The sequence below is a fragment of the Bos javanicus genome, chromosome 14 (assembly GCF_032452875.1).
Source record: "Bos javanicus breed banteng chromosome 14, ARS-OSU_banteng_1.0, whole genome shotgun sequence".
NCBI classification, from domain to species: domain Eukaryota; kingdom Metazoa; phylum Chordata; class Mammalia; order Artiodactyla; family Bovidae; genus Bos; species Bos javanicus.
Window position 1 is genome coordinate 30,561,434 of NC_083881.1, and position 18,787 is coordinate 30,580,220.

Below are 18,787 nucleotides of genomic sequence, written 5' to 3' on the forward strand. Positions count from 1 at the left end.
TCAGCCATGAAAAAGAGAGAAGGCTTGCCGTTTCTGACAACATGAATAGACCTCGAGGGCATTATGCTAAATGAAAAACTCAAAGACAAAAAAATGTGTGATCTCACTTAAACGTAGAATCTAAAAAACCCCCCAAACTCATAGATACAGACAGCAGACTGGTGGTTGTAAGAGTGGACGCTGGGGCTGGGTGAAGTGGGTTGAGATGGTCCAAAGTTACAAACTTCCAGTTATAAAATGAAATAAGTCCTGAAGAAAAATACAAAATAAAAAAACGAAAAGAACAGGCTTAAATGTTTTAATAGAGATCAAATTGCCATAACTTTATGTTGTATGTGTATAATGCTTTGCCATTAATATTGTACGATATGCTTAACTATTTACCATAGGGGGAAAAAGCATCAAATAATTAGTAGCATGATAGCATTCCAACAAAGCTGTTGAGAAAGTGTTAGATAGCTTTGAAGCTAGTAATTCATCTATATGTTAAACAAAACAAAAACACATTTCTGTCTAAAGCACTCAAGCTCACAGAAACAACACAGAATTGTGGTTTCCAGGGAGGAGGTATTGGGAAGTTGTTTAATACATACAGAATTTCAGTTTTGCAAGGTTAAAAAAAAAAAAAAACCTCTAGACAAAGAAAAAGAAAGAAAGATCTATGACATGACATGTGAGTTTTTAAAAAGAAAACCCCTTCACAGATGACTGTTAATACCAGATGTTGAAAACCACTGATTTAACGGGTGGGCAGAGGAGAAAAGGGGCTTCCCCAGTGGCTCAGTGGTAAAGAATCCACTTGCAATGCAGGAAACCTGGGTTAGATCTCTGGGTCAGGAAGATCCCCTGGAGAAGGAAATGGCAATCCATTCCAGTATTCTTGCTTGGAAAATTCCATGGACAGAGGAGCCTGGCAGGCTACAGTCCATAAAGTTGCAAAGAGTCGGATACGACTGCAACAACTTAGCATGTATACACATGGGGAAGAGAAAGAGGAGATAATTAACAGTCCAATAGTTTGAAGGGGAGGTGAGGACCAAAAAAAATAGTTTCCTTTTATAAAAAATGATGAGTGTGTTTGCTTGCTGAGCAGGAGCTAATGGAGACATTATTGAAGATACTGGAGTTGGGGGTAGGGATTGATGACTGATGGACCAGGATTTAGGAAGGTGCACAGTTAAACAGATTCTAGAATACACTGGAAATTTTAATTTTAAAAAGGAGAGGGTCTTCTTTTCTCTAAATAAAAGGAGGAGGGAAAGATGAGTGCAATTATGCATAAGTATAGAAATAAAAGTGTGTGAAGGAGTTTCTTTCTAATGACCTCTTAATCCCTTTGAAGAGGAAATGAGGTTTCTTGTGGAAAGGGGTGAGAGAATGAGGAAGAGGAATCAAGAAGTGGCAAAACTTGAACACCTGCCACGGGAGACTTGAAAGGGAACTTACTGAGGTCAAGCAACAGGACTGGCAAGCAGCGTGAAAGGCCAGTGAGGTGGGAAGCCCTGTACCTTTACTGTCCCTGGTTTGCATGTTTTTGCAATCCTCTCCAGCAATACTGGTCTCCCAGAAATAGGAATGGAAGCAGTGGATGGCTAGAGTGTCATATCTTCCTGGAGGTATGTCAGGAAATCAGAGCTTTTAAGAAATTGTATGTAAATGATTGAGTAGCACTACAAGAGTATGACCATGCATGAGGTTGAGTTTGTCTCGTCAAGGAAACTGACTCAGTGAAATGGACAGTCTAAAAGAATAAGTGTTAATCGCTTAGTTGAGTCTGACTCTTTGTGACCCCGTGGACTGTAGCCTGCCAGGCTCCTCTGTCCATGGAATTCTCCAGGCAAGAATACTGGAGTGGGTTGCCATTTCCTTCTCAAGGGGATCTTCCCGACCCAGGGATCAAACCCGCGTCTTCTGTGTCCACACTGGCAAGCAGATTCTTTACCACTGAGCACCCGGAAAGCCTCTTGCTGCTGCTGCTAAGTCACTTCCACTAAGTCGTGGCCAACTCTGTGCGACCCCATAGATGGCAGCCCAAGGCCCTGAAATCTTCTGTATCTGAGCCAGATACAGATACATCCTGTATTATATGCAGCTCTCAAGTCCTAGGTGAGATGGTGGGCTATGGAGGAAAAGGATTAAATATAGCACACAATCTTAGTGGCCCACTGAAGGCTGTCAGAGGCCCACTGGTGTCTGAACTTCAGGTCCCTAAAGTAGTATTTTTATGATTGGTATAGATAAATACTTCTAATATTGGCCACATTTTATCTACTGTGTCTGCACAAATATTATGGTCTATTCTATTTTATTAAGGAGGATAAAGAGCTGCTCTTAAAATTAGTCATAGAAAAGAATTGTAATGATCAGAAAACTATCTAAAACAAGACTCTATCAATTGGCATTTGAACTTTAAAAACTTTTAAGTCTCACAATGAGAAATGACAAGCATAATGCCTCACGGAGTCAAGTAAAAATCCCGCAAATATGGGATCGCTGTCTCAACCGCCACTAGGGGTCAGCACTGGACTCTCAATGTGATTCTGTTATTAGAGAAAGACATTCTCAAACAGATTATCACTAGCAGATAATCACAATGAGAAAATAGATCATCACAATGAGATAACCATTCTTATCTCATGCAACTTGTCTTGAATCGTGAATGTGACTGTAGATCCCAGAAAACTGGAGAAAACATGAACCATTGCTGGGGTGAGCTGCTCAGATATTCCGTCTGTAAATGTGAGGAAATCGTAGCACTGTGTAATGTGGCCTTCAGAGGGCCCTGGGTGAAGCCTGCCTGGGTAGTCAAAGTACTTGAATCATACACTTAAATCATATGGCAGCCGGTGTTTCGGAAACAATTACACAGTAGGGGTGGTACTGGCATCATTCTTTGCTATTCTGTTCCTTGACTCTTGAGGTTCAGCTGGTAAACAATCCGTCTGCAATGCGGGAGACCTGGGTTCGATTCCTGGGCTGGGAAGATCCCCTGGAGAAGGGCAAGGCTACCCACTCCAGTATTCCGGCCTGGAGAATTCCATGGCCTGTATAGTCCATGGGGTCGCAAAGAGTCAGACATGACTGAGCGGCTTTCACTTCATTTCACTTCCTTGACTCTACATACCAATCCTGGCCCAGTGGCTCCAGCTTCCTTGAGTCCCACTTACACTCTTGTTTCAGCTTTCTCTCAGCAGCTTATTATACTAAAGTGCCTTGTGAGGAGGAAAACTGGCGGTTTGAGAGACTCGGGGGCTGATCAAGGGGAAAAATACAATCATGAGAGCTAGTAACACAACAGGTTTCACTGGGTGGTGCCTGAGCAGGGCTGCACGAGAGGGGAAGTTTCTGACAGCATGAGACCATCCAGAGGTGTATGGCATGGAGGTTACCGCCGAAAGGCAGGAGGCCAAGGGAACACCCAGGCAAGAAGAAGGTTGGAAAGGGGGTTACGTGTCTAAGTGATGTCACTCAGGACCAGAGTGGGGAGTTTCTGAGTCAGAGAGTTCCAAGGGCCACACCAGTTTGAAGTCTCACAACCACAAGACTCTCTTACCAATGACTGGCAGACTTGGGGTGAGTCTTACAGATATGTAAAGCATATAGGCTCTAAATGGCTAACAATCTACTTGTTGGGGTTATTTTAAAATTAACTGAGGGAATTCCTTGGTGGTACAGTGATTAGGACTCTGTGCTCTCACCACCGAAGCCCTGGCTTCAATCCCTGGTCAGGCAACTAAGATCCCACAAGTCTCGCAGTATGGCCAAAAAAGTTAATAAAAAAATAACTGATTGTGTAGAAATTTGAGTATGGCACTGACAGGCTTTTGAGCTAATGGGTGTCAGTCTACAGCAAAGAAATAAACAATAAATTATTACACAGAGACTCGTTCATATAACAGTGGTCAAAAGCTCTTTGTGGAGCTAACATACAGTTGAAAGAAGGGAATATTGCTGCTGACTAGGTCACAATATAGGAGAAGAGAAGCTGAGAGGCTGAGCGGGACTTAATCTTCAGAGAAGGGAGAACAAACCTGGACACTGGCCCTACATGAATGGAAATCCTGCAGTTCTATTTAGATGCCAAAGTGCTGCAGCCCAGGGGAAACGGCAAAATGGAAGGAAACCATCTGTGGTTGACAATTACTCTGGTAGTCCTCCGTAAACCATATCCCCTTGGCATTCTATCCTTGAGTAGTGTTCTTGAATTTGGGCTGGCTTTCTGACCTGATTTAACTAATAGAAAGTAATGGAAGTGAGGATTACCTAAATCACAACAAGGCCTAGCAACTTCTACTTTTGACAACATTTGAGAAGTATGACTACTACCATGACATTATCTTGCTGTGAGGCATCTTACCCAGCCATGTGGAGAAGCCACATGGAGGGGAGCAGAGTTCCCAGCCAACAGCCCTCACTGAGCTTCCACCACGGAAGCACCAACTTATCAGCAGGTCAGGGAAGCCATCCTGGAAGCAGATCCTTCAGTTCCAGTCAAAGCCAAAAAGAGCAAAGAAAAAACTGTTCTCACACAGTCCAACCCAATTGACAACATTATAGGCAGAAAAATAAAATACTGGTTTAAGCTACTAAATTTTACTGTAGCTTATGACACAGAAACAGACAATGGCAACACCACCCTTATATGGACTGTAACTGCACTTTGAGCCATCGGGGTGACTGAGAAAGCCTCAAGTCCTAATGTTGGATCAAGATGATCCCAGTTTTGTAAGATCCTCCAGACATCTGAAAGTAGAACCTAAAAAACAACATCTTATTAGTATTCCAATTTGAAACCTGAAAATAAAAGAGAAGTATATTCCACGTATAAACATACCCAAAGAAAGCTGGTATAGCTTAATAATATCAAAGACAAAAAGTATTACTAGGGAGAAAAGATGTATATTTCATAATGATAAAAGTTCAGTTCACCAGGAATATATAACAGTTGTGAATCTGTATGCTTCTAAAGAACATGGCCTAGACTATATAAAGCAAAAAGTGAACTATAAGGAAAAATTTGCAAACCTCCAGAAATAGTGGGAGATTTCACTATACCTTGCTTGTAGAATAAAATGGCAAAGAATACAGAAGATTAGAACAAAAAGAATTAGAAAGAAAATGTATTGTCTTTATATGAAAAAAGCACTGAACAAGTACAGAATACATATTCTTTAAAGTACACATGAAACACATAAAAATTGAACATGTAATGAGACATAAAGCAAATCTCAAATTTTGAAGGATTTAAATCATATAGAATATGTTCTCCCACTGCAGGGAAATCAAGTTGGAAAGCAAAAATAAAAAGATAGCTGGAAAATTCCCCTATGTTTGAAAATTTGGAGGCATAATTTAAAATAATTCATGGGTAAAATTATATGACAATTGAAAGTAGAAAAGATACAGAAGTTAATACTTCATATTAAAACTTGTGGAATGTAGTTAAAACAGTAGAGGGAAAGTGACAGAATTAAATGCACATATTAGAAAACTGAGTTCAGCAATAAATAAAATAACACATGATTAAGTTTATCCCAGGAACATCAGTTTCATTTAACACTAAGAAATCAGTTATATTAATAGATTGAAAAAGAAAACACGTATCTTCTCAACAGATGCAGAAGAAAGATTTGATTAAAATTCAATATTCATTCATTCTTAGTGAATTAGTTAAAGAAGGAAAGAACCCCTGCTTTAGTCACTCTTACTTGATATTATACTGGAATTTATACTGAATTATACAGGAAATTATACAGGAAAATAAGATAAGGAAAAATGTAAATGATATAAGAATTGAAGTGAAAAAAATCATTATTTTCTAATTATATGATTGTATATGTAGAAAATACAAAAACCCCTATTATTTCTTAAAATTAATAAATGAGCTTAAAAAGTTTGTAGGAAAAAATCAGTATATAAAAATCTTTTACATCTGCAATAAATTAAGAAAAATATTTTATTATCAAAACCATACAAGCGACTCAGCAACTTTCTCTCTGAGCCTGCCCATGTGCCTATTCACATGTACGTTACTCTTTTTCTCCTAACACTTTGCTTGTTTCACTACTTTCCCTTCTTTATGGAAATTCTTTTCTGCAAAGCCAAGAAGCCAGGGCCTTGTCACTGACCACTGGACTAGTAGTTAGGATTCGGTGCTCTCACCACCATGACCTGACCTCAATCTCTGGCCTGGACCAAAGCCCTGCTTCCAGCCACTGCAAGTCAAGGCCACCAGAGATCACTTAGGACAAGGTAGTAATCAACCCCCAAACAGTCAACCCGAAAGTCAAGGAATTTAAAATGGGTAAACAATAGGTAAGGTAAGGTAAGTCACCTCAGTCGTGTCCGACTCTGTGCGACCCCATAGACGGCAGCCCACCGAGCTCCCCTGTCCCTGGGATTCTCCAGGCAAGAGCACTGGAGTGGTGCAGTGATAAAGAACCCGCCTGCCAGTGCAGGAGAAACAAGAGAAACGGGTTTGATCTCTGGGTCAGGAAGATGCCCTAGAGAAGGAAATGGCAGCCCACTCCACTATACTTGCCTGGGAAATTCCAAGGACAGAGAAGCCTGGCAGGCTACAGTCCATGGGTTTGTAAAGAGTCTGACACAAGTGAATGACTGAGCAATACCCACACAAACAATAGATGTAAATAAAAAACTCAGGGCAATGGTAAATCTGAGGTAGCCAGTTGGCTTTTCTAGGCTCCCTGACAAACCTCATTTCTTATTTGAAGGAATAAAGCCTTCTCTGGCTGCAAGGTTAATGCCCTCACAAAAAAAACTTTTATGTGTTGATGAGTATTAAATTCTAGTTTTGTTAATTGAAATCCATATTGACCAAGACCCATTTCCCAGATAGTGATAGTTTCTTGCTATTATGTTTTATTGCTGAAAAGTTGAAGTGAATTATTCTAAAGCTTATCTCAGTAATCTATTTTAGGATAGAGATTAAACACCCTATAAGCTACAAGTAGGAGAAACAAAATTACATGTATATATCACTGAACTGTATGCTAATTGGAGCTTATGGTGAAAACTACAAAAAAGTGACCTTAGTTTCTGGAATAGGAAATTTCCAGAGGCAGAAAAGAATTATACCAAGAACAGTCAATTTGCATCATCAACTCAATGGACAGGAGTTTGAGCAAACTCCGGGAGATAGTGAAGGACAGGGAAGCCTGGCATGCTGCAGTCCCTGGGTCACAAAGAGTCAGAAAGGATTCAGCAACTGAACAAGTCAATTCGCTGATTTACACACAGTATATCAGGCTCTAAAATAAGAACATTTAACAGCATGCCATATTAATACAGATTCTTGGTTGGTAGCCAATGGATTGACCACTTGACTTCCCCTATGGGTAAAGAAAGTGAAAGTCACTCAGTCCTGTCCGATTCTTTGTGACCCTATGGACTATAGCCCTCCAGGCTCCTCTGTCCATGGAATTCTCCAGACAAGAACACTGGAGAGGACTGCCATTCCTTTCTCCAAGGGATCTTCCTGATCCAGGGACCAAACCCAGGTCTCCTGCATTGCAGGCAGATTCTTTACTGTCTGAGCCACCAGGGAAGCATAACTGACAAGTTCATGCCAAAGAACATTTCAGAAACTGTTCACACTACTGATGTTTCAGTCTTTCATGGAGATTCTCACAGTGTCCCAGATTCTATGAAACAATGCTGTAACTATTACAAATGAGTAAACGGAAATCCAAGCAGTGGACATTGATCTGAACTCAAGCAATTTACAGGGTTTGACTTTGTGGGCACACCAAAAATGTGGCCATTTGGGAGAAAAAGCAACATACAGACTCTTCTTGGAAGCCTGACTGTAGTGTGGATTGTCATTCAAGCCTCAACATTCAAGGATATGCTACAGTTAAAAGAGAAATATGAAGAAATCTACTGAAGAATCTTCAGCTGGAGAAACGTGACCAAATTCAGGATAATATCATCTGCCCAACAAACAAGTCCTGTCCTCTCTTAACTTTGACTTTTTATGGACAAAATTTATCTGTCTGCTAGATTACATAGCACTAGTAAAGATATAGTTCAAGCCTTGACCACTAACGCTAAGTGAATCCCTACAACATTAAAACTTTATGAACTTAGCTTAACACACAACAAGGACCTTTTACAGTTGTTTAGTTCAGTTCAGTCACTTAGTCATGTCCGACTCTTTGCAACCCCATGGACTGCAGCACGTCAGGCCTCCCTGTCCATCACCAACTCCCAGAGTTCACTCAGACTCATGTCCATTGAGTTATCCAACCATCTCATCCTCTGTTATCCCCTTCTCCTGTCTTCAATCTTTCCCATCTTTTCAAATAAGTCAGTTCTTCACATCAGGTGGCAAAAGTACTGGAGTTTCAGCTTCAACATCAGTCCTTCCAATGAATATTCAGGACTGATTTCCCTTAAAATGGACTGGTTGGATCTCCTTGCAGTCCAAGGGACTCTCAAGAGTCTTCTCCAACACCACAGTTCAAAAGCATCAATTCTTGGGCACTCAGCTTTCTTTATAGTCCAACTCTCACATCCATACATGACTACTGGAAAAACCATAGCCTTGACTAGATGGACATTTGCTGGCAAAGTAATGTCTCTGCTTTTTAATATGCTGTCTAGGTTGGTCATAACTTCCCTTCCACGAAGTAAGCGTCTTTTAATTTCATGGCTGCAGTCACCATCTGCAGTGATTTTGGAGCCCAAAATAATAAAGTCTGACACTGTTTCCACTGTTTGTCCATCTATTTGCTATGAAGTAATGGGACCGGATGCCATGATCTTTTTTTCTGAATGTTGAACTTTAAGCCAACTTTTTCACTCTCCTCTTTCACTTTCATCAAGAGGCTCTTTAGCTCTTCTTCACTTTCTGCCATCAGGGTGGTGTCATCTGCATATCTGAGGTTATTGATCTTTCTCCCAGCAATCTTGATTCCAGCTTGTGCTTCTTCCAGCCCAGCGTTTCTCATGATGTACTCTGCATATAAGTTAAATAAGCAGGGTGACAATATACACCCTTGACGTACTCCTTTTCCTATTTGGAACCAGTTTGTTGTTCCATGTCCAGTTCTAACTGTTGCTTCCTGACCTGTATACAGGTTTCTCAAGAGGCAGGTCAGGTGGTCTGGTACTCCCATCTCTTTCAGAATTTTCCACAGTTTATCGTGACCCACACAGTCAAAGGCTTTGGCATAGTCAATAAAGCAGAAATAGATGTTTTTCTGGAACTCTCTTGCTTTTTCGATAATCCAGTGGATGCTGGCAATTTGACCTCTGGTTCCTCTGCCTTTTCTAAATCCAGCTGCAACATCTGGAAGTTCACGGTTCACATATTATTGAAGCCTGGCTTGGAGAATTTTGAGCATTACTTTGCTAGTGTGTGAGATGAGTGCAATTGTGCAGTAGTTTGAACATTCTTTGGTGTTGTCTTTCTTAGGGATTGGAATGAAAACTGACCTTTTCCAGTCCTGTGTCCACTGCTGAATTTTCCAAATTTGCTGGCATATTGAGTGCAGCACTTTCACAGCATCATCTTTTAGGATTTGAAATAGCTCAACTGGAATTCCATCACCTCTGCTAGTTTTGTTCATAGTGATGCTTCCTAAGGCCCACTTGACTTTGCATTCCAGGATGTCTGGCTCTAGGTGAGTGATCACACCATCGTGATTATCTGGGTCATGAAGATCTTTTCTGTACAGTTCTTCTGTGTATTCTTGCCACCTCTTCTTAATATCTTCTGCTTCTGTTAGGTCCATACCATTTCTGTCCTTTATTGAGCCCATTTTTGCTTGAAATGTTCTTCTGGTATCTCTAATTTTCTTGAAGAGATCTCTAGTCTTTCCCATTCTATTGTTTTCCTCTATTTCTTTGCACTGATCACTGAGGAAAGCTTTCTTATCTCTCCTTGCTATTCTTTGGAACTCTGCATTCAGATGGGTATATCTTTCGTTTTCTCCTTTGCTTTTGGCTTCTCTTCTTTTCACAGCTGTTTGTAAGCCCTCCTCAGACAGCCATTTTGCTTTTTTTGCCGTTGTTTAAAGGCTTGGCAGTATTTCAGTGGCTCAGATGGTAAAGAATGGGGGAGACCTGGATTTGATCCCTGGGTCAGGAAGATCCCCTGGAGAAGGGAATGGCAACCCAATCCAGTATTCTTGCCTGGAGAATTCCATGGACAGGGGAGCCTGGCAGGCTACAGTCCATGGGGTTGCAAAGAGTAAGACATGACTGAGTGACTTTCACAGGACAGGAACTTAGCTTAATACATGACAGACATTTTACAGTTGTTTAAAGGCTCAGTGATATTTCAACTACACCGAACTTAATCCTTAACTGACATATTTGATTAGACAGCTTGTTGTATCCAGTTATTATAGTACCTGGCTAAAAAGGATAAGGCCCAAGGAATTTTAATGTCTATTAATGCATAATGGAAAACATTATTTACAGCATGGATTCTTAACAACCACTGGGCTCTTATTCCCAATGGCATTACAAAGTGCAGTGACACCAGGCACCAAGGAAAGCTCACCTTATAGTGTAGTGAACACAAGTGTCAAGGGCCGGTTTCATGCGTTACCTATTGTATTTGGAGAAGAATATTGGTTGCCTCGTTTCACTGGGAAATATTTGGACTTTGATAACCATACCCAGTGACTGACGGATTGTGATGAGGCTACTGAGGTCCTGCTCTGTGGACCAACTTCTCATTTGGGAATCCTGCTTATTGGGGACCTCCATTAACTATTATGAAAGGACTGTCTTCCCTAAATCCTATGTTTTTTTTTTTTTTTAAATGGATGCTCAATTTTCTGTATTGTAACCAATGGTGTAGAAACTGTTTCTACATATCAGTTAGGAACCCCTTTTTTCTGGATGCCTGGTACATGTTGATCATTTATATTGGAAGGGGACCACCTATTACTATCCCCTCATGAGAACTCAGGTATTATGGACCCAAATGTTATTTCCTACTTTGTCTGTTCCTAATATTAGCTTCCCCTGAAAACCTTTATGTAAGATTTTGCAAGGAACCAAAGTGCTACAAAATTTCATAGATAAATGTAATCATACCTTGATAGAACATTCTGCTGTTATTACTATTGCTGCCAAAAAGTTAATAGATATAGGAATTGATGTACAAAAACATACTAATCATTCATGGTGGGACTTTTTCTTTACTAAATCCCCTATGCTCAAAAAATTATTGCCTACTTGTTTAATCCCTTGTTTCTTTGATTATTTTTGTTTGACTATTTGGATTTGTGGTCTGACTTGTAGGGTTAAGAAAACCACTCGTGTGATTTTGCCTTATTCCTATGCTGTTCAAACTAAACAATCCTGAGGCCCACTGTTAGGGAAATTAAAATGGAGGAAGTCTTGTTAGGGCTTCAGAAGCAGAAGAGGGTTTTGACCTGCTTCTGACCTGCCTGGACACAGCTCAGATTCCTTGTCTGCAAGCACAGCAAGTCTGGTGGCACTTTAGATAAGAAAGGAATTCTTGGAATTCCTGAGCTCCTGAGGGTCTGGTCACCCCTCCACACCACCCCCTACCCTCCCTCAGGGTCTAACGAAATCCTGTGACTCACAGTGTGAAACAAACAGCATTGTAAAAGTCATAAAAACCAGAGCTGCATTTTTGTATGCAAACTGACAATGATATCAGTTTGTGGCCTGGGATTATAAGCAGGACCCCACAAAACTGCAATTTGAAGTCTTACCTGTGAGGGGATGTACTGCTCAGGACCACTTCCCAGGTGGGATTCCAGATTGCTGTCAATGATGGAAGTCTGGGTGGAGGTCAGTCTAATTTGGTAAAGTATACTCTGTTGTTGTTGAGTTGCTAAGTTGTGTCCTACTCTTTCATGACCTCATGGAGTATGGCCCACCAGGCCCCTCCGTTCAAGGAATTTCCCGAGCAAGAATACTGGAGTGGGTTGCTATTTCTTCCTCCAGGGGATCTTCTCAACCTAGGGACTGAAGCCACATCTCATGATTGGCCGGCAGATTTTTTGCCACTAAGCCACCAGGGAAGACCATAAGCACTGCTACTTTTTTTTTTTTTTTTCTATTTCTTTTAATAGAATAGACTGTGTATTGAAATTGTCAACTAATCTTCTATAAAAAATTGAAATTGTTTATGTGTGTGTAAAGAGTGGTTTCTTTTGTTAACAAACTCTTCAAACCAAAAATGAAAGTAAAACTTCCAACAAAAAAACAACCAAAAAAAAAAAAATACACAAAAAATTAAGTTCCTAGAAATAAAGCTAATAAAATATATGCAGAGCTTAAATGGTAAAATGATAAAGTTTAAGTTCCAAATAAGTAGACATACCATATAAATATCAACTCCTAAATTGATCTGCAGAGTCAAACGTAATTGTAATAAAAATCCCAACAGAGTAAGTGTGTGTGTGTGTGTGTGTGTGTGTGTGTAAACTGACAAGCCAATTCTAAAATTTTTGTGGAAATATAGAAGGACCAGCATAGCCACAGAACTCTTGAAAAACAGCAATATGGAAGAATTTGTTCTTAAATATATCAAGACATATTTTAAAAACACCATACCTAAGACTGTTGTTAGCTCAGAAATAGCCAAACATACTAATGTAGCAGAATAGAGATCCTAAAATATAGGAAAAGGAATTTATATTTTTTAATAAATGATGCTAGGGAAATTGCATATCTAGATTTTTAAAATGAAATTGTATGCTTACTTTCTACTATTTAAAAATCAACTATAAATGCATCAATGAATTCTATGTGTAAGTCCAATCTATAAAAAGTTTAGAGTTGAAGAGTTTATAGGACAATATATTCCCTAATTCAGGAAAAGACTGATTAATTCAACTAATTAAAGTTAAGAATTTCTGGACATACAGGTGGCCAAAACGCACATGAAAAGATGCTGAACATTACTAATTATCAGAAAAATGTAAATCAAAACTACAATCAGGTATCCCCTCACATAGGTCAGAAAGGCCATCATCAAAAAGTCTATAAATAATAAATGCTTTAGAGGCTGTGGAGAAAAGGGAAGCCTTCTACTCTGTTGGTGGGAAGGTAAATTGGTTCAGCCACTACAGAGAACAGTATGAAGGTTCATTAAAAAACTAAAACTAGTCACCATATGATCCTGCAATCCCACTCCTGGGCATATATCCAGAGAAAATGGTCATTTGAGAAGATACATGCACTCCAACGCTCACCACAGCACTATTTACAATAACCAAGGCATGGAAGCAACCTCAGTGTCCAACAACAGACAAGTGGGTAATGAAGATGTGGTGCATATATAAAATGAAATACTATTCAGCCATAAAAAATGAAATGATGTCATTTGTAGCTGGTGCTACATCATCTTCAGTTGAAACCATACTAAGTGAAGTCAGACAGACAAATATTTGATATCACTTATATGTGGGCTCCAAAATCACTGCAGATGGTGACTGCAGCCATGAAATTAAAAGACACTTACTCCTTGGAAGGAAAGTTATGACCAACCTAGACAGCATATTCAAAAGCAGAGACATTACTTTGCCAACAAAGGTCCGTCTAGTCAAGGCTATGGTTTTTCCAGTGGTCATGTATGGATGTGAGAGTCGGACTGTGAAGAAGGCTGAGCGCCGAAGAATTGACGCTTTTGAACTGTGGTGTTAGAGAAGACTCTTGAGAGTCCCTTGGACTGCAAGGAGATCCAACCAGTCCATTCTGAAGGAGATCAGCCCTGGGATTTCTTTGGAAGGAATGATGCTAAAGCTGAAACTCCAGTACTTTGGCCACCTCATGCAAAGAGTTGACTCATTGGAAAAGACTCTGATGCTGGGAGGGATTGGGGGCAGGAGGAGAAGGGGACGACAGAGGATGAGATGGCTGGATGGCATCACTGACTCGATGGACGTGAGTCTGAGTGAACTCCGGGAGTTGGTGATGGACAGGGAGGCCTGGCGTGCTGCGATTCATGGGGTCTCAAAGAGTCAGACACGACTGAGCGACTGATGTGATCTGATCTGATATGTGGAATCTAATTTTAAAATGATACAAATGAACTTATTTACAAAATAGAAACAGATTTACTGACTGACTGACTTTGTTTGAAAACAAACTTATGGTTACCAAAGGGGAAACAGAGTGGAGAAGCATAAGTCAGGAGTTTGGTATTAACATATACATATTCCTATATATAGTACTGACTTCCCTGGTGGCTCAGATGGTAAAGCATCTGCCTACAATGTGGGAGACCTGGGTTCGATCCCTGGGTCGGGACGATCCCCTGGGGAAGGAAATGGCAACCCATTCCAGTACTCTTGCCTGGAAAATCCCATGGACGGAGGAGCGTGGTAGGCTACAGTCCATGGGGTCACAAAGAGTTGGACATGACTGAGCAATTTCACTTCACTTCACTTCACTACTATGTATAAGACAGATAACCAGGAAGGACCTACTTTATAGTACAGAGAACTCTACTCAGTATTCTGTGATAACCTATATGAGAAAAGAATCTAAAAAATAATGAATATATGTTTAGATATAACTGAATCACTTTGCTGTACATCTGAAACTAATACAACTTTGTAAATCACCTACATGCCAATAAATTAAAAAAAAACCAGACTGGTAGAGAGTAGTAAGTAGATCTCACCAGAGTAGTATATGGTATAAGGGAGAGAATTGGGCACTACAATTCTTGGAATTATTCCACTGCCTCAAAATAGGTAGATCTTAGGAGCCTTTGGTAAGTAAAACTATAAATCAATATTGATCTTATCTGCCACTCACTGAATTCATTATGCTTTTCAGTTGAAAGCTGTTATTGGATTTTGAAGTGGAAAGTACAGGTATTGATGCTATTTCTAATATTAGTTATTACTCAGTCACTAAGTCATGTCCAGTTCTTTGTGACCACATGGACTGCAGCACACCAGGCTTCCCTGTCCTTTACCTCCCAGAGTTTGCTCAAACTCATGTCCATTGAGTCTGTGATGTCATCCAACCATCTCATCCTCTGTTGTCCCTTCTCCTCCTGCCCTTCAATCTTTCCCAGCATCACGGTCTTTTCCAGTGAGTCAGCTCTTCACATCAGGTGGCCAAAGTATTGGAGTGTCAGCTTCAGCATCAGTCCTTCCAATGAATATTCAGGGTTGATTTCCTTTAGGATTGACTGGTTTGATACCCTTGCAGTTCAAGGGTGTCTCATCAGTTTTCTCCAACACCACAGTTATATATGTATGTGTATATATACACACACACACATATATATATCAGTATTAGTTATATATATATCAGTAATCAGTAATATTAGTTATAGCCATCTCAGATTAACAGTGATAAGAGTATAGAAAGATTTGGAATTAAAGGTACACATTCTGATTGAACATTATTATCGGCTTTAAGTATAAAATGAGAAATTACAAGAAAGATCTTTAAGATGAATAGGCAATGTTGGCTTCCCTGGTGACTCAACTGGTAAAGAATCTGCCTAAAATGCGGAAGACCTGGGTTTGATATCTGGGTTGGGAAGATCCCCTGGAGAAGGGAATGCCTACCCACTCCAGTATTCTGGCCTGGAGAATTCCGTGGACTGTATAGTTCATGGGGTAGCAAAGAGTCCACACGACTGAGTGACTTTTACATCACTTCACTTCATATTTAAATGTACTTCAAGCATCCCTCTTTTTACCCTAAATTCCATATGTGTTTTCCTGATGTATGGACAAGGAGGTGAGTCATTGATCGATTAACTTGACTGTGTGACTTTGGCAATTGTGTGAGCAGTTGTGTGACTTTGGTAGCTGCCTCTGTTAGCCATGCTTTCTGAGGATTCCTCGGAGCCAAGAGCATCTGCCAAGGGGAGTCAAAATGCTGCTGATGACAAGGAACTGGATTTGTTACAGATGGAAGTGCTCCAGCCTCTGAATTTGCCAACTTCATTGTTAGAAGAATGTGATAAATGGTTGTGTGCTTCTGCCCTTGTAAGCTGACAAAGATCCAAGCAGCTTAAAATGATAGGCTCCACTGGCTAAGTCTTGGGCAGTGGGCCATCCATCTACAACTAAACCCTAGAAATAAGAAGTGTATATAAAGAGACATTTTCCAGGTTTTTTTCTTTTTTCTTTTAGCCCTTTGCATTTGGTTGTCCTGAACATGATCTCTGGAACTGGTAGGGGGAAATGCTGTAATTGTGTTCCAGGGCACGGAGTGAGAATTCCAGGAATACTGAGCCATTAAAATGAATGTGCTTCAAGAATCCACTTGAGGCTTTTTGATAATGATTGTTGTATTATTGAAGTTTGAGGACTTCTTTCTTCCTTCCTCCTGTTCTAATTTGGCAGTGGGTCATTTAATTAAGAGAGCAAACTCTAAACTCTTAACTATTAAAAGAGCATAAAATTTTTTAGCTGGAGCTTAAAAATGCTTAGGGAAAGAAACTACATGAGTAGTATGTATAATTTTTTAATAACAAAAAAATTACCTATAATCCCAGTTAAGTGTGGTTATAACCTTCCATTATTCTCTTTACTTATTTTTCTGCTATATTTTCCCTATAAAAGGCATATTTACAACAGTCTGTGTACATATGCACATATGTGCATGTGTACATGTATAATGCGTATATGTGTGTGCACATGTCAAGGTCACCAAAGATCTCTATATCACTAAATCCAGCAATCACAGTCGTCATTGCACATGACCTGTCAATGGTACTTGACACAAGTGACCACTCTCTTCCTTGAAATACTTTGTTCCCTTGGATCCCAAGATCCCATATTCTCCAAATTTTCCCTTCTGTATCATTGGTCTTTCTTTCCTCTTCTCTTTTGTGTTTCTTCCTTCCCAAAACTCAGTCCTTGGACTTATCTTGGATCCAACTCTCTTGGGAATCTTTTCCAGTTTCATGGCTCTAAATACCATCTACTTGCTGAGAACTCCCAAATGTACATCCCCCAGAGTAATTCTCATTTGAACTTCAGGCTCATATATCTCTACTCCATTACACTTGGAAGTCTAACAGGCATCTCAAAGGTGTTCAAATAGAACTCTAAATCCTAGCAAACCATTTCCTACTACTGAAAAAAAATCTCTTGCCAACTTTTTAAATAGTAACTCCAAACTGCCAGTTACCTGAGCTGAAACTTCGATGCTATCCTTGATTGTTCTTTTCTTCACATCCCACACCCAATCCATCAGCTAGCCCCCAAGGGGTATCCAGGGTCTGACCACTTCTGACTAATCCACTACCAGACTGGTCCAAACCACCATGAACTTCCCCTGAAAGAGTCTCCTGCTTTTGCACTTGTCCTCTCCAAGACTTGAGTGGTTCTTCTAAACTTAAATTCGGATCGTAACCACTTTTCTTCTCAAAACACTCTGGGGCTTCCCATATCACCCAGACCAAATGCCAAAGTCCTTGCAATGTCTTATTAACATTTTCTGTGTCTTACTTTTTAAATTTAAGAATATGTGGGAGGCAGCACAGTGCTCGGGGTTAGAGTGCCTGTGTTCAAAGCCTGGCTCTAATTATTAGCTGTATGATGCTGGGCTTCCCTGGTGGCTCAGGAGTAAAGAACCTGCCTGCAATGCAGGAGCTGCAGGTTCAATCCCTGGGTCAGGAAGATCGCCTGCTGAAGGAAATGGCAACCTACTCCAGTGTTCTTGCCTGAGAAGTCCCGTGCACAGCTCATGAGGATGCAAAATAGTTGGACAGGACTTAGGGACTAAACAACAAAAACATGATGTTGGGCAAGTTACTTAGCCTCTCACCTCAGTGGCTAAATTTCCTCACTATAAAATGGGATTACTATAATTGGTGGTGGTGAAGATTAATGAATTAATATTTATAACATGCTTACAATAATGCTGGCGTGTAGCAAACATTATACATTTTTTTAAATGACAAAATTGGCATTTTTGTGCTATTAGCAGAAGATTTTATCATAAATTCTGCACATAAAAAAATGTCTCCAGTAAGCATTTACAGATACCCCAAACATCTCTCAAAAAATAAGGATGAAATGTGTTTGGTTAAACAAATTTAAAATGAACTATAGGGTCACAAAGAGTCAAACATGACTGAAGTGACTTAGCACGAATGCACACATCATTGTTTTATTCTTCTTGTTTATTCTGAGTTCAGAGTTAGAATTTATTATACACCATGATTTATGTTTTTAAACATTTTGGTGCTTTTTAAGCATCCTGATGCTAAATTGCTTATTCATTCACCTACTTCCTAACCAGCAATGCTTTAATTCCTAAAATAGGTGTTTTTTTTTTTTTTTAGTTTATTGTATAGATTGGTTTCTAAGATACACTTTATTTTTTTTTTGCTCTACTTATGCCTTTTATTAATGCATTGAAGTGAAACAATTCAATCTACACTGATAAAATAAACAAAAGCTTAAAGTGCATTCCTACATATACCTATTAAATATCATGGGTACAATAGGCAGAGTAAGTCACATGGAATTTCCATAGAGAGTCATACAATTAATTGATTTTGTAGAGGAAAAAACACTACAGACTCAATATTGAACAAGGTTTTATCAATTTAAATCTGTCTGTGGAGGGAGGGGGGAAAGAGTCCCTAGCCAGAGCCTGATCATCATAGCTCAGTTCTTACATCCATTTTACACTTTTAATACTTCATTATAACTGAAGAATAAAGAATACTCACAAACCACCCCCCTCTGCACAACACACACACACAGCAACACAACATATATTCATACCCTTCTGGAACTGCCTTGTGATCCACAGAGGAGAGAAGGCCTTGGACTCACAAGAAAAC

At 39.8% G+C, this 18,787-nt stretch overlaps 1 protein-coding gene across 2 annotated transcripts in view; it reads left to right on the top strand.

Moving 5' to 3' along the window:
- DNAJC5B (DnaJ heat shock protein family (Hsp40) member C5 beta) overlaps positions 1–18,787 on the top strand; it is a 93,109-nt gene that overhangs the window by 54,785 nt on the left and 19,537 nt on the right. The gene's annotated exons all lie outside the window — the stretch shown is intronic.